General features: G+C 41.7%; 1 protein-coding gene across 1 annotated transcript in view; it reads left to right on the top strand.

Moving 5' to 3' along the window:
* The window catches only part of HHAT (hedgehog acyltransferase), a 308816-nt gene that overhangs the window by 138238 nt on the left and 144645 nt on the right, over positions 1 to 25933 (top strand). The window lies entirely within an intron of this gene.

Below are 25933 nucleotides of genomic sequence, written 5' to 3'. Positions count from 1 at the left end.
CCCATTAAATAACTCTTTATTCCCTCTTCTCCCCTGCCCATTTCTGGTACTACTAATTTCTTTGTGTAGATCTAAATATACCATTTGACATTATGCTCCTTCTGCCTGGAGAATTTCCTTAGCCTTATGGTCTGCTGGCTAAACTTTTATTTCTTTTTTCTGAAAATGTCTTTATATCGCCTTTAATTTTAAAAGACATCTTTACTGGATATAGAATTCTTTGTTGACAGGTTTTGTTTTTCAGTATCTTCAAGGTCTCTCTCCATTATCTTCTGGCTTGCATAGTTTCAGACAAGAGGCCTTATGTAAGTCCTCTTATATTGTTTCTTTTTTCCTCTAGCTGCTTTCAAGATTTTATCTTTGGCTTCAGCAGTTTGACTGTGATGTGCCTAGGTATATTTTTCTTTGTGTTTGTATAGTTTGGAGTTCTCTGAGGTTCTTAGATCTGTGGTTTATTATCATTAATTTTGGAAAGTTTGTGGATACTATGTCTTTAAATATTTCTTTCTTACCATTCCCTTTTTATTCTGCAACTCCAATGACCTGTATGTTAGAGTGATGTTATCTCACAGCTCTTTGATGCTTGGTTCTGATTTTTGCCTCCCTGCCCCCAACTCTTTTTTTTTCTCTTTGTGTTTCAATTTGGATACCTTCTGTTGGCTTATCTTTAAGTTCATTGCTCCTTTCTTCTGTCATGTCCAATCTTCTTCTTTAGATCCCAACCTAAAGTTGTAAAGGAAGATGAGGATTGACATTGGAGTTGGGCTTCCATGGAGGTCATGGTGACCTTGACAGTGGCAGTCTCAGTGAAGTGGTGGGGGCAAAAGCCCCACTAAAGTGGGCTCAGAGGAGAATGGATCTGATTTGACCCCAGGAACCCCAAGGTCTAATGAGGGGAAGCTGGTACACATGGTGTGGTTAGGGTCCAGACTTCCTGTCTTCCTGACTGGGCCTCACCACAGTTCTTCTTGACTAAGCAGACCCCTTTGAGTCTTAGCCAGGCCCTGGCAAGGCTGTACACTACACTTTGCAGTGACCTCACTTGCCATTCATCACAGGTGTCCCTAAACCACCTAAATCAGATCTATGGACCCACATCTTATTACCTTCAGTGCAGGAACTTCTGAATATCTCCTTGCCAACGGTTGCTGAAGGAGGCTCAGCAATGCTAACTAGGCTCTTTCCTTCACTCTGCCTAACTATATTTACCCCAATATGGCCATCCTTTGTTGTTGTTTTAAGATTTTATTAATTTATTCATGAGGGACAAGGAGAGAGAGAGAGAGAGACAGAGAAAGACATAGGCAGAGGGAGAAGCAGACTCTATGCAGAGAGCCCGATGTGGGACTTGATCCTAGGACTCCAGGATCACGCCCTGGGCTGAAAGGCACCAAACCACTGAGCCACCCAGGTGTCCCTGGCCACCCTTTGTTGTAAAGAGCATCCTGCAAGCTCGTCTATCAAAGTTCAACCAGAAAGGAAAGCCAAAGCTTCTCTGCTTGGGCTTTCACCTCCACCTATATAATAACCTTCCCTTTTAGGATATGTTTCTGAGTTATCTCCTCTTCCATCTCTTGCCACAGTTCACTGTGTCACAAGAGATAGCTTTTCTACTTCCTCCTCCTCCCTTCTCTTTTGACATCTTTCTCTAGGGCAGGTAATGTTATAGCCTAGCTTTTGTAGGTAAAAGGGAGGTATTATTTCTGTAATACAGAGAAAAATACTTTAAGATCTGATTCAGTTAGACATAGTTCTGAATTCATGAGTATTTGGATGAGGAACTAGGGATTTCTGGGAACAGAATACATTGTTTTAGTTTTTAAAAAGTCCCTGTTAGAATTAGTTATTCTTGTAATAGTACTGTTTAATAAGGATTTAGATGTTATCACCACTGCCTAAGAACCAGAGCAGTAAGTTGTCCAAGATCATGCAGCTAGTGCATTCTTACGGTATTAAAATCTAAATCCTAATCCTTTCAGTAAGACAGGTTTAGAGGCATAAATGTGTTTGCTTGTAGATGACTATGTGAAAATTCATATATTCAAAGCACCACAAGTGAATAGATTTCCTATTATACCAAGAAGAAAGGCAAAAATATTTGGTGTCATCATTTTGTAAGTCCTGAGATTTCAGTCCGCTCTAGCTACAGGTTCATTACCTATCACCTTCTTTGTGATCCACCTGACTATAGTAGACATTCTAAGCTTTTCTCTTGACATGCTAACAAAATGATCTGATATGGTCCAACTGCTTACCTATTGAACACGATGGGTACTCTGTCTTCTGCTAAGGACTGTAAATTATTGTAGGCCTGCAGGGTAAAAGTTAGGACTAATTCTCTTCCTGTTATGCTTGGAAATAATGTTTTATTCTTAAGCATGACATGCATACCTGGCTCCAACCTTCTATTTCAAGTTATTCTCACTCACCTTATATAGCAACAGTAAGAGGTAGGCCTTGTTCTTCAGTCCAGCCCACCCAGTTCACCCACATACCCCCATGACTTTGGTGCTGGGTTCCTGGTGCTGTAGGGTTCACCATGCCCCTCTTCCTTCTATCAGACAAGACGCCACTCACTCTACAATTCAGTGCCAGCTTCAGTGTCACCTTTTTTTTGGAGCTATGCTCTACTCCCACCCCCTGGCAGAGGGATTGTTCATTCATCTTTGCTCTATGTTACTTTGTACTAAGTTCATGTATTCTAATGCTTCTATTTGTTAGTACACTCATTGTGTCTGGCTTATGGAGGCCGGAGCCTACCACTGCTTATTTATTTTCTATAAGGTATTTTACTTTGTATAGTAAATGTCTATATTTGGCAAGAGCCTTGCGTTAGATCCTTGCCATTCCAAGTACGGTCTGAAGGACTGCAGCATCAGACTCTCCTGGGAGCTTGTTAGAAATGCAGGATCCTGAGCCTCACCCAAGACCTACTGAATTAGAATCTGCTTTTTTAACAAGATCTCTTGGGGGACATTGTACACACATTAAAATTTAGGAGGCACTGGGCTGGGCTAGATGAATCCTAAGGATTCCTCCTTCCTGATTTGCCACAACTCTGTAGACTACCTGGGTAATGGCCTTGAGTGGCTGTAAAGGGCCTGGGCCCCAGGAGAACTTTGCTGGGAGCTTTTACTGGTGTTCCCAGGGGGTAGGACCACAGAATGACTGAAGAGGTGGCAGGTAGGATAAGCTCAACCAGCCTCAGGGTATGGAGGGGACTGGCAGGTGGCTTTTTGATAAAGAAGCAATCTTGAAAGGCAGACTTAGAGGTACACAAACCAGATGGAGAGGCCACCGGTCTATAGTCACAAAAACCTAGGAAAAATGAATCCCCCTATCTGTTGTCTCCAGAAGGCATTTGTCCTCCAGCTTGTTTTCCTACATGTAGATTTCTCCCCTTCTCTGCCCTCTTCCTTCTGTCCCCCTAGAATTGTTCCTAGTGTGTGAGAAGCCCAAAGATGAGGGCCTCTACCATCCAGGAAGGAAAGCCCAGTTTCTCCTGGGAGCTGACTGTGACCTGCAGACAACCTTCTTTGAATTTTGGAAGGCTGCCCCACTGGAGGGAGGGATGTCGTTCCCAGTGAGACTATGTACATGGGAGACTCAGCCCACCAGACTTTAGAAAGCAATGCTTGTGGACATGACCTTCCTGGTGAAGCAGGGATGATAGATACAAGTAGTCATCACATTTCTGGGAAATGTTGCTAGCCGCAGAAGATTTGCTAAGAAGCTAATTAAAATATACATCATGGGTATCCTACGGTGCCAGTTGGGTTATGATTAGTGAGTGAGTGCGCGCGGCACTCGGGCGAGCTGCTTGCCGTGTTATTACAGCCGAGCTTCTTCAGCTGGGAGTGGGAAGCGGCCCTGTGTATCAGGGGACTGAGCAAAATGGAGTCACAGAGGCTTGACAGTGGCAGCAGCCCAAGTCCTGTTATGACACATTGCCATCATGATGTCGATTTGTAGGTAATAATATTACTTGTCTAGTTGGCAGCTGACCTAATTGGTAGCAGTAATTGTCATAGCAATATATTTCCCGGACTTTCTTTTTGTTGCAGTAGGGATTAAGAACCCTCTTTTTTAAATTTTTTAAAAGATTTTATTTATTTATTTCTGAGAGGCAGAGACCTAGGCAGAGGGAGAAGCAGGCTTCCCCTGGGGAGCCTGGCGCAGGACCCGATCCCAAGACCCTAGGGTCACAACCTGAGCCAAAGCAGATGCTCAACCACTGAGCCATCCAGGTGCCCCAATTAGGTACCCCTTTTGAGGTCTGTCATTTTACTGTAAAAACTGAGAGCTGAAATTTTAGGTTCCCCAGGATTTCTCAAGGGAGAAATTGACTATTTTGCAACAGGGTTTGATGCATGTACTTGAGACAGGTTATCTTTCCTTTAAATAGTTGTGTGGTCACTCAGTCCCATGAAACTGATCCATAGAGAAATCGGAGGAACTAGTTTTATATGTGTATGTTTTCTCTGTTATATTTCCTATTTGACAGCAGATTCAATTTCCTAAAAGTTAGTAACAGTATCATCTGACTCAAAATCATTGGCAACTAAAATGTGGTCTGTGTGCTTTGCTTCCTCAAGGTCGTTCGTTGGTCACCTAGGTCCCATAAGTAAAGCCAAGAAACTACCAGCACTTCTCCTGGGGTTGAGTGGAGCCCTCAACTTGGGTTACCTGTGGGATATGGCTGTGACCTTATCTCCCGGAATGGCAAAAGAGGAGGGTTAGGGCTGCCTCTTGGAACCTGGGAAAATCCTTAAGTGTCCTGAGGGTCTCCTGGCTGAAAAGTCAGAGGAGAGGGAAGGTGTGAGGTGAAGTGGGGAGAGCTCTCTCTTATCTATCAAAGCACTTTCTTTCTTTTATTTTTAAAAAGATTTTATTTGAGAGAGAGTGAGTGAGAGAACACAAGCAATGGGGAGGGGATGGGTAGAGGAAGAGGGAGAAGCAGACTATCCCAGGACCCTGAGATTATGACCTGAGCTGAAGGCAGATGCTTAACCAACTGAGCCACCCAGGCACCCCATCAAAGCACTTGGATGCCTTCCTGTGTGACTTATCCTTCAGGAGTGTATTTGTCCAGACCTCTGCTCCAGGGGAATTTCTGAGTCTCCATCTACCTCTTCATTCATTGATCCAACAAATATTTGCTGATTGTCTGATACATGCCAGAAACTGTGCTAGGTGCTGGGGACAGAGTAGTGAACAAAACCAGCGAAAGCATGCACTGTCACAGAGTTTACTGTAGCTGGTGAGACAGATAATAATAAATAGTAAGTAATACGGTGTACTAGGGCCTAATAAATGCTGTGGAAAAAATAAAACCAGGTTAGGGGTTGTAATACTCAGTCAATAAAGTTTACTTTATTTATAAAGTTCACTGAATTTGCTAATTCAATGAACACTGAATTGGCAAATACCTAAACCATTGCTCCTAAGGGAGATGTAGGGTTAGGTTCCTGTGAGCCTTTAATCACAACATTTGACAACAAGTCAATACATAACCTTGTTTTAATGTGTGTTTCTGTTTAAAGACATTTGATATATATCGTTGATTCATTAACATTGAACTCTGGCCCACAGCAGTAGAACTTACGTCTGAGTAAATCTTATGTAACACATATCTTTTTTCTGTAAGGCACATCACAGCCTTCCTATGCCTAGAAGCACGAGACAGCCCTTCAGCACTGTCCTTGGGGGCCTTTCCCAAAAGTGAAATCACCAATAAGAAGCATAAAAATAAACTAGGCACACTGTGAAAAGGACCTTGTCTGCGATGTGGGCTGAAATAAGATGTCGGAGTGTCATGTTGTTCTACCCAAGATGGGCATGTGGCATTGGGTGGCCACACTGAGCTTGGCTGTGAATGACTGTAGAAGTGCCTCAAGTATTTATTTTGGGGTTACAGATTTTAGTGAGTAGATAAATTTACAAATATGTAATCAGCAAGCTATGGGACCAACTGCAAATGGAGTGATGAGGGTGGGCCTCAGTGAGAAGGTGACATTTGATGAAGACTTGGAGGAGGATGTGAGTCACATGGGTTCTTGGAGAAATGTTCCAGGAAGAGGATGCTAGTGAGTGCAAAGGCTCTGGGCTGGGAGTGTGCTGAAGTGTGCAAGGAATAGCAAGGAGGCCAATGTGGTTGCAGTGGAGTGTGGAATGATCAGACGAGAGTGGTGGGAGATGGAAGCAGAAGGGATGCAGGTTGGGTAAGAGTGTTATAAGCTATTGGCATTTTTTCCCTAAATCTGAGATAGTTTTAGATTCTCCAGAGAAACAGAACCAGAAGGAGATACACACATAGATTCATGTATATATGTTTGCATATATGTGGGAGGGAGGGAGAGAGATTGATTGATCCATTGAGAGAGATTTTGTACAGAAATTGGTTTACACGATTATGAAGAAATCTTATAATCTGTCACCTGTGAGACCAGAAAAGCCAGTGGTATGATTCAGTCTGAGTCAGAAGGCCTGAGAACCAAAAAGCTGATGGTATAAATCCCAGTCCAAAGGCCCAAAAATTGAATGGCTAATGATATTAAGTCTGAACCTAAGCCTGAAGGCTTGAGAGTCAGGAACACTGATGTCTGAGGACAAGAGAATATGGATGTCCAGCTCAAACAGAGAGCAAATGTGTCCTTTCTCTGCCTTTTTGTTCTAATCAGGCCTTCAGTGGACTGGATATGCCCACCCACATTGGTGAGGTTGATCTTCTTTACTCACTTTAGCGATTCAAATGCTAGTCTATTCTGGAAACACCTTTACAGACACACCCAGAAATAATGTTTTACCAGCTATCTGGGCATCTCTTAGCCATTAAGTTGACACATAAAATTAACCACCATATTCAATAATCGCAAATCAATCAACATGATATGTTAATAAAAGATAAGAGCCATATCATTTCAGTAGATGAAGAAAAAGTATTTGACAAAGTATAACATCTATTCATGATAAGAACCCTCAACAAAGTAGATTTAGAAGTAACATACTTCAATGTAATAAAGATCATATATGAAAAGTCCACAGCTAATATAATCCTAAATGGGGAAAAACTGAGAGCTTTTCCTTTGTGGTCATGAATGAGACAAGGATGTCCCTTCTCACCATTTTACTCAACATAGTACTGGAAGTCCTAACCACAGCAAACAGACAACAAAAAGAAATAAAAGGCATCCAAATTGGCAAAGAGGAAGTCAAACTTTCACTATTTGCTGATGAAATACCCTGAAAGACTCCACCAAAAAACTGCTAGAACTGATAAATGAGTTTAGTAAAGTCCCAGAATACAGAATCAATGCAAAGAAATCTGTTGTATTTTTATACACCAATAATGAAACAGCAGAAAGAGAAATTAAGGAATCCATCTCATTTACAATTGCATCAAAATGATACGATATATCGGAACAAACATAACCAAAGAGATGAGCGACCTGTACTCTGAAAACTATAAAACACTGATGAGAGAAATTGAAGAGGACACAAAGAAATGAAAAGACATTCCATGCTCATGGACTGGAAGAACAAATATTGTTAAAATGTCTATAGTCACCAAAGCATTGTACATATTTAATGCAATCTCTATCAAAATCCCAGTAGCATTTTTCATAGAGCTAGAACAAGCAATCCTCAAATTTGTGTGGAACCACAAAATACCCCACATGACCAAAGCAATCTTGAAAAGCAAAGCTGGAGGCATCACATTTCTAGGCTTCAAATTATAAAACTATAGTAATCATAACAGTATGGTACTGGCACAAAAATAGGCACACAGGTCAGTGGAACAGAATGGAAAACCCAGAAATAAACCCACAATCATATGGTCAATCTTTGGCAAAAGAATATGCAAAGGAAAAAAGAATGTCTCTTAAATGGCTTTGGGAAAGAAAACGGGACCACTTTCTTCAAGTATACAGAAAAATAAATTCAAAATGGATTGAACACCTAAATGTGAGACAGAAAAGCATAAAGATCTTAGAAAGGAACACAGCAGTAGCTTTGACATCAGCTGTGGCAACTTTTTCCTAGATACGTCTCCTGAGGCAAGGGAAACGAGCAAAAATGAATAATTGAGACTACATCAAAATAAAAAGATTCTACACAATGAAGGAAACAGTCAACAAAATGAAAAGGCAACCTACAGAATGGGAGAAGATATTTGCTAATGACATATCCAATAAAGGGTAAGTATCCAAAATACATAAAGAACTTACAAAACTCAAGTTCACACCCGGGTGGCTCAGTGGTTGAGTGTCTGTCTGTGGCTCAGGTCGTGATCCTGGGGCCCTGGGATTGAGTCCCGCGTCGGACTCCCTGCATAGAGCCTGCTTCTCCCTCTGCCTGTGTCTCTGCCTCTCTCTGTGTGACTCTCGTGAATAAATAAGTAAAATATTCAAAAACCAAAAAACAGAAAACACCCAAAAACAATCCAATTTAAAATAGGCAGAATACATGAACAGATAGGTCTCCAAAGAGGACATCCAGATGGCCAACAGACACATGAAAAAGATGCTCATCATCACTTACCATCAGAGAAATGCAAATCAGAACTACGATGAAATATCCCCTCATGCCAGTTAGAATGGCTAAAATTAATAACATAGGAAACCATTGATATTGGTGAGGATGTGGAGAAAGGGGAACCCTCTTGCACTGTTGGTAGGAATGAAAACTGGTGCAGTCACTTTGGAAAACAGTATGGAAGGTCCTCAAGAAGTTAAAAATAGAACTACACTATGAGCCAGCAATTGCACTATTGGGTATTTACCCAAAGAATATGAAAAATACTAATTCAGAAGGATACATGCACCCTAGTGTTTATAGCAGCATTGTCTACAATAGCTGAATTATGGAAATAGCCCAAGTGTCCATTGATTGATGGAATGGATAAGGAAGATACCATGTATGGTATCTACATACATAGAATATTACTCAGCCATAAAAAGAGAATTTTGGCCATTTGTGATGTGACAGATGGTGCTAGAATGTGCTATCCTAAGTGAAATCAGAGAAAGACAAATACCACATGATTTCACTCATGTGGAATTTGAGGAACAAAACAAATGAGCAAAGGGGATGGGGGAGAGAGAGAGGCAAGCCAAGAAACAGACTCTTAACTATAGAGAACCCATTGATGGTTACCAGAGGGCGGTGGGTGGGGGGATGGTGAAATAGGGGATAGAGAATAAGGAGTCCACTTGCTGTGATGAGCACTCATGTTGTATGGAAGTGTTGAAGCTCTATGTTGTACATCTAAAATTAATATAACACTGTATGGTAGTCAACTGGAATTTAAATAAAAACTTAAAAATAATTAACCACCATAGATTGAGAGACATGGAAGGGATTTGAGTTGACGAGTGACACTGTACTGAATTATGAGACTGGTCTTTAGGGTCAAAGGCAAAAGCAGTAAGCCAGTGACGGGGATGTTTCAGTAATCCAGAGCTAAGCCTTGATGCAGTCATTTGCTGACAACTTCAAAGAACTTTCCAGCACCTTCTTTGACCCTGAAACATTCTCATTTCTCAAAAGGAGCCCAGCTCCTGGGATTTGGCTGCTTTGCTCACTGCTTCTCAGAGAGAACTGAACCTTGACATTGCAGGACCCAGGGCCACTGGTGCCTATCTGAAGATGTGCTTCAGCCTGAAATCAGATTAATTGGAGCTCTGGTTTCTATAAAGCAATTTGTCATTCTGTGTTATTAGTCGTGCACATTCAAATTATTTTAAATATAGGGTACCAGTAATTAGAAAAACACTGGCTTTCTGAATAAAAGGCACGCATATTGCCTTACTAAGTTTTGGCTTTGCTTTACAACCACGATCACAGCCCTTGAGAACCACATCTCATTCACCTTGGCCGGGCAGGGGAAAGCGGCTAAACAGATTGCCTGCATGAAGATATTTGTATCCGAGGTAGAATGTAGAAATAATTCATGGCACGATGCCGCACTGCTTTAATGAATACGGAAAGCACTTTAGGTAATGCATTATTAAGGGCATGCACAGCAGAGCTTCCTTGTATACAATCGAAGCGTGAACTTATTTGCATTTTAGGTTACTACCTCTTTTAGATTTAATTAGATTTCAGACTTCAATCGATTTACTAAATGAATTTCTCACTGCTTAAAAGGTGTAATATGCTCATGACAGTAGCTTTTCCCCAACACTCTCTTCTCATTTCCTCATGCACCCAAGATCTCAGCTTCTGTCTTGGATTCAAAGCCAGAGGTTATTTTCCAGAGCTATTGTGCTGTATAAATGTAGCTGCTTTTGTTCTTGGAGACACTGGGGCCATGGGAGGGTTATGTTTTTATCCATATTGTCTGACATGAATGTACCTTTTCTAGATTTACCACCAGTAAATTTAACTAATGCACAGTAAAGCACTATCTTCTGTTTGGGTGGCCCTTTATCACTCTGAATCTTTCTACTGTTATTTTGGCACAACTTCCACAAACCTTTATTTTTACTGCGATGAGGAGAGCATTGGGACTCTTCAGATGGTGGGAAATTAAATGTAATGAATCAAACCATATTAGTGATTCTCAAGATGAGCTGGAGAGCTAGACCATAAAATGCAATAAATTAGTGATGTTCCACATTTGTTTAGAAGAGTAGAGGGAATGTTGCCTTGAGCCCCTGGAGGATCTTAATCCAGTATTATTGTTGTCTACCTGCATGAATTTAAGTCTCTTGTTCGACCTCTGAGCTTTCATGGCCTCATCTGGGCTCTTGATATCTTGTTATCCTAAGGCAGAGAAGTCTGCTTGATTTCTAGTGACTCTTTCCACCTTTAGGCTATGTGTGTGTGTGTGTGTATGTGTGTGTTGGTGGGGCAAGGGGAAGTGGTATGAACAACAGAGCCATGTCTGATTATGTGTGGCATAGATATGTGATCTAGATAAATAATTTCCATAACACAAAGTGGAAGAAGTGATATTATTAAATATATTAAATATATTAAAATATATTAGATATATTTTTACTTTCTAAATTAAGTAGGGCCTCAGATTAAAGTCTGCTATGACCAGCTCCATGAAGGAAGTTATTTTTACTATATGTACTTTATATCTCCAAATGTACCGTATTTTGAAAGTTCAGTTAGAAACGGGATTAAGGACATAGCAACCTAAGTAGGATAATATAAATCCATTTCTCTAATGTAAATCTTTTAAAAAGTTTTTTTTTTTAGTTATCTTAGGGTGGGGAGAGAATGGGGAGAGAGGGACAAGCAAATTCCTTGCTGAGCGTGGAGCCCCACACAGGGCTCCATCCCATGACTCTGAGACCACAACCCAAGCCAAAACCGAGTTGCATGCCCAACTGACTGCATACCTAGGCGCCCTGATGTAAATCTATTTCTATAGTAAAGGCACAAATTCATTTTTCTACAGAGCAAAAGCTGTGTTCAGAATGCCATGAATTCACAATTTAGAATAAAATATTAGTTAATTTAGAATAAAATATTAATTAAGCAAAGCCCAGCAACAAAATAGGATTGTGGCTGAATGGTAGGCTCATCTTCAAGGAGAGGGCTAATTTTAATTTATTTTTGTGAGGCTCAGCTTGAACTAGGTTGTATAAGAAGTCAGTAAATTAAAAACAAAACAAAACAACTTCTGATTTTCCACCTGTACATTGTGCACTTAAGGAATGATAAACCCTATTATTAACCCTAGACGTGGTTTCTCTCAAAGAGAGAATGGAAAAGTGCTCTGGAGTTTCTTTTAATCTAGAATATTCCCACAGCCGTTCTATGTCTTTTATGACAAGAGTACAGTTCTCCCTTAGTTAATAGGACATTCTATATTTTTATTTTGATGTTTCCTTGTGATTAGATTTAGATTGTGCATTTGAAGAGTAGGAGTACTACATAAGAAACGTTATGGTATCACATTAAAGCATACTATGTCCAACAATTCTCATTAGTGATGCTAATTTTCATCATCCTGTTGTCTGACTCATCTACTGTACAGTTACCTTTTTTTCCCCCTTTGCAACTAATAAGTGTTCTGTGGGAGGCACTTTAAGACAGGCAAATATTCTGCTCTTTGCCAGCATCGCCCCACCCTGACCTCCGATTTAGCATTATGGTTGCTCCTTGTCTTATCCAGTCTTTACTGTGATGGTTGCAAATGACGATTTTCCAACGTTGGTACTTACCAGTTGGCATTCTATTGTAAATAAGAGCCTTTCTCCCGTTTAAAAAATTGGTCTATTACCTATATGGTTAAATTGGTCTATTACCATTTCATATTTTTCAGAGGTTCAAATTCATAACTGTGTTCAATTTCCTCCAGTCTTAGCCAAGGGAAGCCCCATCAACTTGACTTGGACATGCTCAAATGATATTTGGGAAGGATACTCCATATGTGCAGACCCTGCCCTGCCAATGTCCCCTCTCTCCTTTGTGACCTCTGAAGTGTCTGTAAATAAGTCCAGGATCATGGCTATGTGAAAAGTACCAGTAAGATGAGGTATTTGGAGTTTCTTTGTTCCTCATTGAGCCCAAACTTGCACCTCAGTATCTTGCCTTATATCAAGTGGCTCTCAAAGGGACAGCAGAAGAGTGTACGTGAGGATATGGATGAAGATGGAGAAAGAACAAAGAGGCCAGACCTCCTTGCATGGAAGAGTGAGCCCAGGACCTAGTGGGGCTGAGAATGGAAAATGCACCCGTGCTAGGACATGGGACATAGAGTCTCAGAATCCGCCCATTCCAAGGCAGTCATTTTCTCCGTGGGCTCAGGATCAGGGCCCAGATACTTGTTCACCAGTTTGCTTTTGGTCAGAGCTATATCTTCATCCTTGTCTTTAGAGATGCTTAAGAGCAAGGCCCATTTGTTCTCCCCTGTGGGTGCTCCCAGCAGACCTCACATGTCGACCTCCTCCACCAGCAATGCTTTGGGTTCCAGAGCTCCTCGGACTGTGGGATCTCAGACTGCAATGCTCTGTGTCATCGTGGGTCTCTAGAGGGCATCTAATAAGCTGTACTATTGTACTTCAGTTTCTTTTAATGCTAAATGAGGGAAAGAAATAGGATCTTTAAGATCCTCTTCAGCTTTAAAATTTTCTAGTTGTGAAAGTTGAGGTGGGACTTGTATGTACTTGAATTAGTATTCTCACAGATTTGTCCTTACCCATCAACCCTACGGATTCTGCCCTTGAGTCAAGGAAAATAGCATTTTACATGGGTTGTCTTCTTTAATAATTTCTTATCCTCTCGAATTATCCCTAATGATAGAAGTCTAATCAGGATGTTAATTAATACACTTGCTAGCTATAACATAGAGATGTGGAGACACAAAGTGTTCTCACAGTAAGGGAAATGAATTTCTATAATAGCCTGTTTAAGGCCATATTTCTGAATTCTTCCTAGGACAATATTAAGTTAATGCTTACCCGTAATGAAGCCACTCCAATTAGTCTCTCATTTCTTCTTCACTCATTTTGAAGGATTGTTTTGGAGATGTTGAAAGTGCTATTCACGCTATTAATAATTAAAGCTTTTATCAAGGAACTGGGTGCTTTTATAAGTACTCTAACCATCTGCAACCCTGAGTGTGTGTCCATTTGAGTGGACCGTCAGGATCCACACACAGACCTTTATTATGGGGCAAAAACAATGTTTCCTATACAGTTACAGCAACCACTGAGGTTATTAATTATAGGGGATTTGCTCCCAGTATTTATAATTCATTTATAATAATATCTTTTCTATAGTTTGTGTACTTAGAAAATTAGGAGATTCTGCAAACTCAAGAGCATTCAGCTTAGGAATCACTGTCTCAGGTCAAGCCTCGTGGTTGTCTTCCAGCTGGCTTTAGCTACAGGCAGTCAAGTGTTCCCTCCCCCATGTCATTAAATCCTGTATAGGCTGCTGGCCTAAAGGAGAGCTTGATTTGCTGATTATACTATAGCTTGAAAGCCTCTTCAGCTTTCTTCAACAAGGAGGAAAAAGTCTGCCTCTGGAGAATGTGAAAAAGAGGAATAATGCAGTCCCTGGTCTCTATTAACCTAAAGACATATCATTATTTTGTGTTGTTTCCTTGGCTGTTCTTCATACCTGTGATTTAATTTTTCAGGATTCACTCCCAAGAAGTTCATGTCTTGGTGCAGAGGGGCGGGGTGGGAGAGGATGGAAGGGAATGAATGCGACTGCCATGCCATGCATCTGGGTGACTGGGGAATAGCTCGAGGGTGAGCTCAGATGGCAAAGCAGAAGGTCTGTGGGTAGAGAGAGGGGCTTAGGACCAAGGGAGAGAACAAAGGGAGTTACATAACTTTAAGGATGTGGTAAGGGATGCTATGCCTAGAATTAGTTAATACTTAAAAATAATGAAAAGCAACCAAGAGGGCTTTTTAGCAATAGAAGAGGACAAGCATAGGACACCTTGATGGCTCAGCATTTGTGCACCTGCCTTTGGCTCAGGGTGTGATCCTGGAGACCTGGGATCGAGTCCCACATCGGGCTCCCTGCATGGAGCCTGCTTCTCCCTCTGTCTGTGTATCTGCCTCTCTCTCTCTCTGTGTCTTTCATGAATAAATGAATAAAATCCTTAAAAAAAGAAAAAGAGGAAGACAAGCAGAGTTTCCTGCAGAGCCACATGACATCTATTTTAGTTTCTTCCTGGACTTCAAAGGAAATGGTCTTCAGGAGTATCCAGTTGAAAGGCAAGGATCAGGAGTGTTCAAAGGTGGGGTTCATGGTGGTCGCCACAGAGCCCGGTCCTCTTCCACATTCATTTTGACAGGAAAGACATGTGTTTCCTTGTGCTGAGACCTGAGCAATGGATAGTGAATGGCCTGGGAGAGAGGTCAAGGGTTGCTGGAGAACCTGACAGATCTGCACAGTAGTTCATAATACAGATGGGACACCTGCATGAAGGCCATATGGCTCTTCCTGTCTTTCTTCTGGGTGAATGCCTTTCTATCACGTGTCTATATTACAAATTCTTCTTCTCTCTCAAGTCTTGACTCCACTATCACCTTCAAAATGAGGCTTACCCTAACTGTTCTGTTTAAAATTGTAGCCCACATCCTGCTTTTCCCCCTTACCCTACACTATTTTTCCTTTTTCCTCTATCACTTCCTATCCCCTAATACACCTGGTGGCCCTACTTACCGATAATGTATATTTTTAATTTTTCTTTCTCTTCCTGTTTCTTTCTCCTGATCCCTGTTGGAATGGAAGCTCCATGTTTGTCTCTCTTTTGTTTTCTGAGAGCCAAAACAATGCCTAGCACATGGTAAGTGTTCAATTATTCAACAAATGAAAGAAATGAGTTAATTATGAAACAATCACAGATGGCAAATAAGCCAAAATAGGGTCTTGGAGGAATCCATTGTCAACTTTGGTGTAAGAGAAAAAGGAAATTTCTATATTACGAGTGGACAACAGAAGTAGTGCTTTCCTGAATGGTTTATGATAAATTTTGTCAACTGGAAAATCCTAAGTAATGGGTTTTCCACCAGTGTTTGTTCTTTTGAGATTCCATCTCTTTGATTTAAAAAAAGTCATTATTTTGGTATTATTTGCTTTTGGTACAGCTGGATTTAAGTTGTGTAGGTTATTTAAAATATGATGGTTTGCAAAAGGTTGTGTTATTGTTGGTGAATAGTATTCTGCTGGCTTTGAAGGGCTGAGTGGGAAGTAGGGAGATTAGCCAAGAAAAGGGCAGGGAGTGAAAGAGGAAAGGAAAATAAATCAGGGGCCAGGACTCAACTGGGATTCGTTAGAAGCAATGACTGAAAAGTCCTTCTGAGTGCCTGTCGGTGTAACTTCATAATTGCTCTACATAATTAAATACATAAATGTTGAGGAAACAGCGATTAAAGGCTTCCTGCGAGAGAAGCACGCCTAATTGGAGGATCTTATTTTGTGCTTCATGACTCACAGTGTTTCCAACTGTCCCCACATCATTATTTTGTCTTTTAGCCTCCCCCAAGTGTTTTCTCAGTTTCTCCTGACCAGGGCCTCTTTCTGTAATGTTCTTTCTCTACTCCATAGCAACTGACATTCAGTGTAGTCGTGGTGACTATCAACTCCTGTGTTTCCATTTTGTATACGGGACTTATAAAGCTGAGATTGTGGGCCAGGCAGCATACATGCTGATTATCTGTAAATCCAGGAAAACTTCCCATGGCCATATACATAGCGCATACCTCTTGAATGGATGCCCTTAGTTTGAGAGGGGCTCAGCAGAAAGTTCTGGATGTTCCTCCCATATCACTTCCAAGTCTTTGTCCCCAGGGGTCTATAGTGCCACTCTTTGGAGAAGACCATTTGCATTACTCACTGTTACTTTCAAATTAGCTAAATGGTCTTATCTGTAGGGGGCATAATCCTTGAAGATTTTTCCGTGTCCTAACATAGAGGCTCTACTAACCACTGAGATATAGAGAAGGGAGCAAAGAACGTTAGGAGTCCATTTTAGTAAGAACAGTAACCTACAAAAGTCCACTGTGTATCTGAAACACACTGTTTTGTGATCTGGTAACCAGTACTGTGGCCCCTGGATCAGCCCAGGTTTGGTATTTGAGCTTTGTTCCCTGATGTCTGATGAAGGGATCTGGACTCCCAGCACATAGGCTACAACAGGCCTTCATGTTAGTTTGGGCCTAAAGGGAGTGGTGCAACCAAGTAATGGTTTACAAGAAAAGAGAAAGAGAGACTTGCTTGTTAAGCCAGGGTAACACTCTGGCCTTTCACATTTGAAAGAAAGAAAGGGCATCTTTGAGCATCTCTGAGAAATTACAGTCACCATCAGGCAGTCTGCCAGATACAATGAGCACAAGTTGAAATGAGTAGAAACATGTCTCTACCAATGTCGTGGACATCTCCAGTTGGAGTTGAAACACTCTTTCTTAGACTTGGTTCCCAGGATAATTCTCTAGGGGAGGGACCCCTGGATGTGAACACTGAGACTTGAATACCAAACCTGAGAATTTTCATATTCACCCAAGAGGTGGTATTCCAGCCCAATCAAACACCTCAGAAAATTTCCCAGGTTTGACATTCCTGCATGTCCTCAGGCAAAAATCCTTAATGAGACTCTTACACAAAACCAATGTTCTTACAAAGGGGTCTTGATAGTGGCATTACACCAGAAATTTAAATGAGGTCTATGGCATTTAACCTGAGTGTCCTGTCTTAATTTTTGTCAAGGGTAAACTCCGTAATAGAGAAAGATTATGGAGAACTCATCTAAGAAAAGCATTCCATTGTAGAGAATTTTACTTTCAACCTAGAAAAATACTTAAAATATGAAATTACAAAACTATTTTTTTCACACCAGAAGATAGAAATAGCACATTGTAAAGAGCACCGATGTGGGGGGTGGGGGGGAAGCTCCATATAGAAAACATTAAAAACAGACATTATGTGTTTAAGCTTCTTCATTATGCAGCCATCTCATAAAACCTGCCCAAAGACACCATTTTTATGAGGTTAAATATAGTCCTTGATGAAAGTGAGAAGAAATGGGAAGGAGGAGCAATTTCTTTATGTGCTAAGTCTTCTGTGGGCTTAGTCCATGCTGGTTCAGGACTGGTGCAGGCCCATCTCAGCAGGACCACCACCATCTCCCAGAACCCACCTCCTCACTGTACTCCTGCCCCTTTTTCCTCCTCCCCTTAGGTCAGAGTGGAATCTTTCTAGAAGGCAAATCTCTATCCAGTCATTCCTTTGCTTAAAACTGTTTAATGGCTCCCTAGTGCCCTTCGGATAAGCTATAAACTCCTGTGATGTACAGGCATGTTCAGAGAGGCAGCATGAAGGCGGTGCTTACCACTGTGGGCTCTGAGCCACGCTTCCGAGTTTAGGATGTTGCCTCAGCCACCTAGCAGCTGAGAACCCCTAGGCAAGTTATTTATGTCTTTGGCTTCAGCTGTCTCAGGCATATAATGGAGAGGATGATGATGATAGTACAATCCTGACGGGTGGTTGTGAGGATTAAATAGGTTCTAATACTAAACGTTCACTATTATTTATTTTCTGCTTTCTGTTTGCCTCTGCCCCTATACCTTTGCCCTATGTCATACAAAGTATTTGCAAATATCTTCCCTGCCATTCTCCTAATGGGACATATCATCTCTTTTTGTCTCTGTTTTTTATAAACTGTTTCCTCTGGCTGCAATGTTCTCTCTCTCTCTTTCATATCTATCTGTATGTACTGCATTCACCTACTACATCCTCTGGTTAACTCTTCCTCAACCTTCAAAGCCCAGATCAGAGCTCCTTTACTCTGAGCAGCCTACCCAGATGTCATTCTGTATTATACATGTTTCCAGAGCTCCCATTCTGCCTTCTATCCTGTCATTTATCATACAGTACAGTAGATCTTTCCCTACTTTCCTTACTCCTGTGAAAGAGGGTTATCAGTCATTTCTATGCATTCACCGTCTACATATTGTGTGCTCATGGATGGTTGGCTGGACAAAGGTCCTGAGGCAGTGTGATTTAGTGACAGGGAACCTCTCAAGACAGTCCATTTGGCCATAATCACAATTGCACTAAATCTTCCTGAACATACTATCACTCCATCGTGTTTTCTGATCCATTACTTGCCCATATTAATTTTATCTGGTTCCCTGTGCCATCCCCTCCTCCTCCTGATTGGTACCCTCTAGGCTTACTCCTCTCTGCCAGTCTCTCTTTAAAGTAGACACTTGAAATTGACCCTCCCGGTATGGTCTAGTGAGCACAAAGATAGGTTATTAATTCTTTTGTTCCTCTGCTAAAGCAGACAGATGCTAGGTTTGGTTGGTTGGTTTGTTTGTTTTGTCTCACAATTCTGTTGATTCATGAGCTCACTGTCTAGGATGACTGCAGTGTTTTTGGCCTGAGCAGCTGGAAGCATGGAGTTGCCATCAACTGACAGGGATGGCTATGGGAGGAGCAGATGCAAGGGGACCATCAGGAGTTTAATTTTGGATGTGCTAATTTTGAAATTTCTTTTAGACATCCAAGGGGAGATATTTAAAAAGGCAAGGAGATATATGGATCTGGAGTGCAGGAGAGAGGTCTGAATTGGAAATGCCAATTTGGGAGTTTTAAGCCTATAGATAGCATTTAAAACTCTGAGACTAGGTGGTGAGATGACCACAGGAATAATTGTATAGAGAAGAGGATCCAGGACTAAGGAGCCCTGTCTCTCTGACAGTGACAGTTTGGAATCAGCAAAGTCATCTGAGAAAGGGGGTGCCTGGGTGGCTCAGTCGGTTAAATGTCTGCCTTCGGCTTCGGTCATGATCCTGGGGTCCTGTGATGGACCCCTCCCCACATCAGGCTCCCTACTCAGCGGAGAGCCTGCTTTTCCCTCTCCCTCTGCGCTACCCCCTATTTGTGTGTGCATGCTCTCTATCTCTGTCAAGTAAATAAATAAAATCTTAAAAAAAAAAAAAAAGATGCTCTCAAATCCTTAAAAAAAAAGCCATCTGAGAAGGAGCAGCCAGCACAGTATGAAGGAAACCAGGAGTGATGTCCTGGATGACTGCATGCAAGTCTAGGAGGATATTTACATAATTGATTACAAACTTAAAATGTCATCTATTATACATATTTATATCAAGACAAATATATAGTAAATATTTAATATACACATATCTTTATATAGTTATACAGTGAAAAATATATAATGAATCGCATCTGAAGATATACCAGGAGTTTGGAGGCCTGAGTGCTGGACTCAGTTGTTCTTACTTTTTGGGCTTCAGGAAAGTTAAATAGCCTCTTTTGAGCATATTTTACTCATCTGGAAAATGGAGATTTTAATCCTTGCCTCACTCTGAGTTATTGTGAGAATCAGTTGAAATAATAGACATAGATGGTCTGTTAGTATGCACTCTGTCTGTATATATGCATATTTACAAGTGTGTATATGTCTACATACGTGTATATATGTATACATGAGACTCAAGATAATTGGTATTTTTTAAAGATTTTTTTTTTAATTTTTATTTATTTATGATAGGCACACAGTGAGAGAGAGAGAGAGAGGCAGAGACACAGGCAGAGGGAGAAGCAGGCTCCATGCACCGGGAGCCCGATGTGGGATTCGATCCCGGTTCTCCAGGATCGCGCCCTGGGCCAAAGGCAGGCGCTAAACCGCTGCGCCACCCGGGGATCCCAGATTTTTTTATTTATTCATAAGAGACACAGAGGGAGAGGCAGAGACATAGGCAGAGGGAGAAGCAGGCTCTTCACAGGAGTCCGATGTGGGACTTGATCCTAGAGTCACGACCTGAGCCGAAGGCAGCCGCCCAACTGCTGAGCCACGCAGGCGTCCCGGTAATTGGTATACTGTTAATGTCTCGTGAATCACATAGGTTATGACCTGTTGGTTATACTCATTTTAGGGGGTTGCAAACAGCTTTCTGAAAAATGGAGAATAGAAAATATCACTATTGACGGGATGAGCACTGGAAGTTATTCTGTATGTTGACAAATTGAACACCAATAAAAAATAAATTTATTAAAAAAAAGAAAATATCACTATAAATTGGTCAGAGTAAAAGTAAGTACGGCTTCTTGAAACTTTTTATTTCAGCGCCAAACCTGTAGTAGTTCTCTATTTCTGTGTAACAACTACCCCCAGACGTGGCAGTTTAGGACAACAAGCCTCCATTATTTCTGGGGGTCGGGGACTGCCTGGGCTGCTTGGTTTGGCTCAGGTTGAAGACAAGCTGTTCGCCAGGGCTGCAGTCACTGGGTCCTTCCAAGTCACTCCATGGCTGTTGGCAGGGGGCTCAGCTCCTGGCCACCTGGGTCTTTCTTAGGGCTACTCATAACATCACAGCTGGCTTTCCCCAGAGCACAGGAGCAGAGCAAGAGAACAAGAGAGCATCCCCAAGACTGAAGCCACGGTCCCTTTTAGGACCTACTGTCCACGCTGACATGTCATCACTTCAGCCACGACTTCACACAGACCATCCCGGTCCAGTGGGAATGACACATGGGTGTGGATGTCGGAGGTGGGGCCCACCGAGGGCCGGCCGGGCGCCCGGCTACCCCAGCCTCTGTATTTGCGAAGGCTGGGTTGAGAAATGACATACGTGTGTTAACGTGGGTCGCGCAGAAAACACGTGAGAAACACGGCTCTACAGCATCTAATACTGTGCACCACGGGGCCGAGGTGTCCATCAGCTGGCAGAAGCTGGTTTCAGAGCCCTGCCTTGGATTCTCTTCTTCTCCGTGGCTACTTACCACTGACTTCCGGATCATGAATCTTAACACCATGAGGCCTACAGTGAAACAATCCAACTGAAGTCTGAAGGAGCTGTGTGGGACTGCTTGTCCCCAAATAAAATGAACCCGCACTAGTGTCCTTTCATAGTTCCCCCGTCTGATTTCTGTAGTTTTGTACCTTTTACCTGTCTGACAAGTACATCTTCTGTCTGTGAGCTCCCACTTCAAATCTGTGGCTGTAGGTTTTGCACAACTGGATGGCTTGACTCAAGTTTCTCATAGATACAGGCTCGTGATAGAAGTTATACTTTCTGCCTTTTCTCTCCCCTCCCCCCTGCACCTGCTTATTGGCATCTGAGCGTGGTCTAGGTAATGAGCTTGTAGAAAACTCTACCTGTAGGTAAATGGAGTGAACTGAAACTCCTGTGAAGAGGGGTTATTCCGTGTATAAAGGTGTGCTCTGCTTAAAGGAATCTTAAGGGCTCAGCTCCTTAAGATTAATTAATTAATTAATCTTAGAATAATTACCAACATGACTTTTTGTATCATTTGATATACCCTGCTATGAAAAAGAAATCTGTTTTAGCTCTCCTAGCTGGTATTTTTGGTTTTGGTTTTAGTTTTTTACACGCATGAGTGACTGAAAAAGAACAAACCATCTTTGAGGTACTAATAGGCTCTAAGCCGGCTAGAAGTTTCTAGTTAAACAGTTAAGAGACCAGTAGAAAGCACAACACTTAGTAGAAACATATGGCCACCGGCTCTTCACTTAAAACTGTGGGAGTTTCAAAATGGAGTAGTTTCTTGGGATGAAGTGAGTGCTACCAAATAATTGGCAGCCTTCTGGTGTGCTGTTTACTGTTCGTGCTTGGGAATGCTTGTGCTTATCAGCCCAGGGGACTTCGGTCTGTTTGGACTAGTTAAAATCTTGTGACTGAGGGATTTTCCTCATCTGCTAGTCATGGAAGACTGGAGGATTGTCACTCTCAGCAGGCTCCCAGGGATACAGGCCTTTATGTTCTTGAAGAGGTGCTCCCCCAGCATGCTGGCCTTACTGAAGTTTGTAGGTATGTGTCAGTTGTCTTCCTAAGCTGTATGCTCTTGCAAACAGAGACTGTTTGCAGCACCTGGCAGTATGTGGCCCGAGGTAGGGGCTGGATGAGCATTTGTTGGGGAGAGGAGGGGATTAAATTCTTTATTCTCTTGAAAGGATTTATGTTCAGAAGAACAAGGTTTGTGGTATAGGATGCATAGGATTCTACTTTTCCTTGGTGTTTCTAATAAAAGTAGTATATTTTAATTTTCCTTGAAATTTGTGAACCTGAAATTGTAGGAGACCATTTACACTGTAATTCCTATTTTTTTTGAAGTAAGATCTCTTTTGCCTTTGAAGCCCATCTCATTTTTGGTAACATCCAAAGGGAGAGGGGTTTAATTTTCTTAACCACAGATGCTGACCACTGACAGTGTGAGTGAGCAAGTTGACGACTGCGAGCTAGAGAACTTTGAAGATCCCTTTAGGTTCCAACCCCCACGTCCCTGAAGGCCAGATTCCCAGTAGACCAAGCAGCAGCACCAATCAGCTGCATGAAAGGACTTCCTCTCTGTCTAGAATGCGGTCTGAACAAGGAACCTCTGGTGAAGTTGCTGTAGGCATGGCTTCCTGACCTGGCTCTCGTATTATAACTATGAAAAACAAAAGCAAATGTTTACATGGTGGTTTGTGAAAAGCCAAGAGCTTTTGTGTGTGTAAGCTCTCTGCCTTGCTGTCTCTTGATTTTTCTTTGCTGGCTTGGCTGTCATCCTGCTGGTCATCCTCATGCAGTATGTCCTGTTCAGTCCTGGTGAGAGCATTTGTGTCAAGCTGCTTCAGGCATCAAGCCTTGTACCATGACACAACACTGCATAACTCCCTCCTCATCCATGTCCCTGTGGTCTCTGCTCCTGCATCTGCTGGATTGCGATATGGATTATTTCCCCTTCAACAGATTGTTGCTGTACGACCCCCTTTATTTTATTCTTCTGGATTTCAATAAAGAGAACTTGATAGAAATTTATAGAAGGAAAAAAACTCATATTCACTTTGATTAGAAGGAGTCACCTAGGTGAAACAGATACCCAAGGAGAGACTAAGAAGTGTTGCTAGTAATTGGGGGATATAGGAGAGGCTGCAAAGATTTGGGGATGTGGTTGTTTTAAACTCTGGAATCTGATTATATCCTAGACAGTCAAGTAGGGGGTGAATACCAAAAGGGCATTCTTGTCAGTGCTTCTGTATATAACCAGAATGAAAATAAAATTGGGGAGGGAAAGGATATAATTTTATGGGAATGATACTAATATTGGATTTATTTTAAAATTTGTTTTTAAGTATCACTTTTAGATATAATGACCATTATTTTTGAATTCTAGTTATAGTAAAGAATCTTTTGTTTTCTTATAAAATGGAGGAAAAACCCGTGTACCTCACCCCAGTTAAACACACTTGAATTTCATATCAATCTTTTCAAACTGGTTGGCCTTGAACTACTGACAGTGGAAGAACTAAATTCTCTACTATTCCAAGAGGCAAAACTAGATCACTGACATGATCTTGTGACTGCCATTTTTTTCAAATCACAGTGGGCAGCTCCATCAAACGTGTCATGTGGGATCCCTCATTATAATGTATCTGCGAGAGAAAAGTTGTGCCTTCTAATGAGATTTTAATAACATGACTGACTAGAAACATGTATGTACAGAGAAGACACTATCAACTTTTAAGATTGTGTTAACGTTCGCTTTGCATTAAATTTTTGTGACCTGGTGGCATTTTTTGAATGAGCATTGGCTTATTTCTCTGTTCCCAGTCTCCAACCTTTTGAAGACTGACTGACTTTATCGTGGTTCCTGAAGCACTGGGTGTCTTGGGCCCAGTTTACTTTATAAATAGAAGCTGAAGCCCATGTCTCTACATAATCTTTCCTGAAGGGGGAATAAAAGGCAAAAGTCAAATATTACTCTCCATTTGGAGATAATTCAGTAGTTGGGTTGTCAAAGGCAGCTTGGGAGGCAGGATCAGCAGGGCCGTATCAGTAGTGCAATCAAGGCATATGGATTTCTCTCCTTTTGTCTTGCTGCTTCTGGTTGCCTTATAGGCATAAATGCTGCCTGGAAGAAAGAAGAGCACATCCGTCACCATCTCCTATGGCTCTAGACCAGCCCCCCTTCATCTCAGTAACACTTTAGATTCCAACCCAAGTGATGTTCTATGGGAGTCACTGACCGTTGACTTCCAGGGGGAGGAGTCTAAGCACTGTGCATTTTTCTCTCATGATAGCTTTGCCTCATATTCTGTTAAAATTCTTGCTTTCACTACATGTGCTGGCATCTGTACCCATCACCTGTCAGAGAGGAAAATTCCCCCCCAGGTAAACAAGAAGCAACCTCATTTGTCTCATCCTTCTGCAACTACTGCCCTTCCCCCTCTTCTCCAGAACCAAACTCATCATAAGAGTTATTTATATCCCACTGTCTCTGCTTCCTGTCCTTTTTATTCACTCTGCTCCCAGCTCTGGTCTGGCTTCCATTTCCACCATTCAATGCGACCGCACTTGTCAAAGCTGCCAGTGATTTCCATGTTGACAGACGTGTCCAGGGGATGTTCTTACATGAAGAGATGAAAAACAAGATGAACTTTTACCTTACAGTGTGCACAAAAACTAACTTAAAATAAAGACTTAGGGCAGCCCAGGTTGCTCAGTGGTTTAGCGCCTGCCTTCGGCCCAGGACATGATCCCGGTTTCGGGTACATTGGGCTCCCCGCATGGGGCCTGCTTCTCCCTCTGCCTGTGTCTCTGCCCCCCCCCCTCTCATGAATAAATAAATATCTTTAAAAAATAAAGACTTAAATGTAAACTAAGCTTAAAACTTTTAGTAGGAAACATAGGAGAAAAATCTTTAGGACCATGGGTTAGGCAAAGATGTCTTATGCAATGATACCAAATACATGATCCACAATAGAAAAAAAAAATGAGGGCAGCCCGGGTGGCCCAGCAGTTTAGTGCCGCCTTCAGCCCAGGGCGTGATCCCGGAGACCCGGGATCGGGTCCCACTTCGGGCTCCCTGCATGGAGCCTGCTTCTCCCTCTGCCTGTGTCTCTGCCTCTCTCTCTCTCTCTCTCTCTCTCTCTCTCTCTCTCTCTGTTTCTCATGAACAAATAAATAAAATCTTTAAAAAAATGATGAATAGATTTTTAAAAATTCAAAACTTCTGTGCTTTTATTTAAAAAAATACAAAGACAAGCTACACACTGAGACAAAACATTTTCAAGTCACCTCTCAGATAAAGGAGTTGTTCCTGGAATATACACGAGGATAGGAATTCAGGCATCTTGCTCACTCTTGTATCCCAGGCATCTCTTGCAGTGTCCACATCTAGAAGGTCCTCAATAAATGTTTGCTGGATGAATGAATGCATATGACATTAATGCAGTTTGGAGAAGAGCCTTTAGGAACTTCATAATGTCTGAGGAGGAAAGAAAATAATCTTGAACATTCGTAGAAGGTTTACAAACCACTTGTACCCAATACATTTGTTCCTTTTTGCGCCATATTATCTCTGTGCTACAGTTATAAACACTGAGACGTGGAGAGGAGATTTTTCTGCCCATGTTCTCTATAGTTAAAAGTCTGTTTCTTGATTTGTCTCTTTATCTCTCTCCTTTTTTCCCCTTCTTTGCTTATTT

Source organism: Vulpes lagopus, chromosome 1, assembly GCF_018345385.1.
Source record: "Vulpes lagopus strain Blue_001 chromosome 1, ASM1834538v1, whole genome shotgun sequence".
Taxonomy (NCBI): domain Eukaryota; kingdom Metazoa; phylum Chordata; class Mammalia; order Carnivora; family Canidae; genus Vulpes; species Vulpes lagopus.
This window is presented reverse-complemented; position numbering and strand designations above follow the sequence as displayed.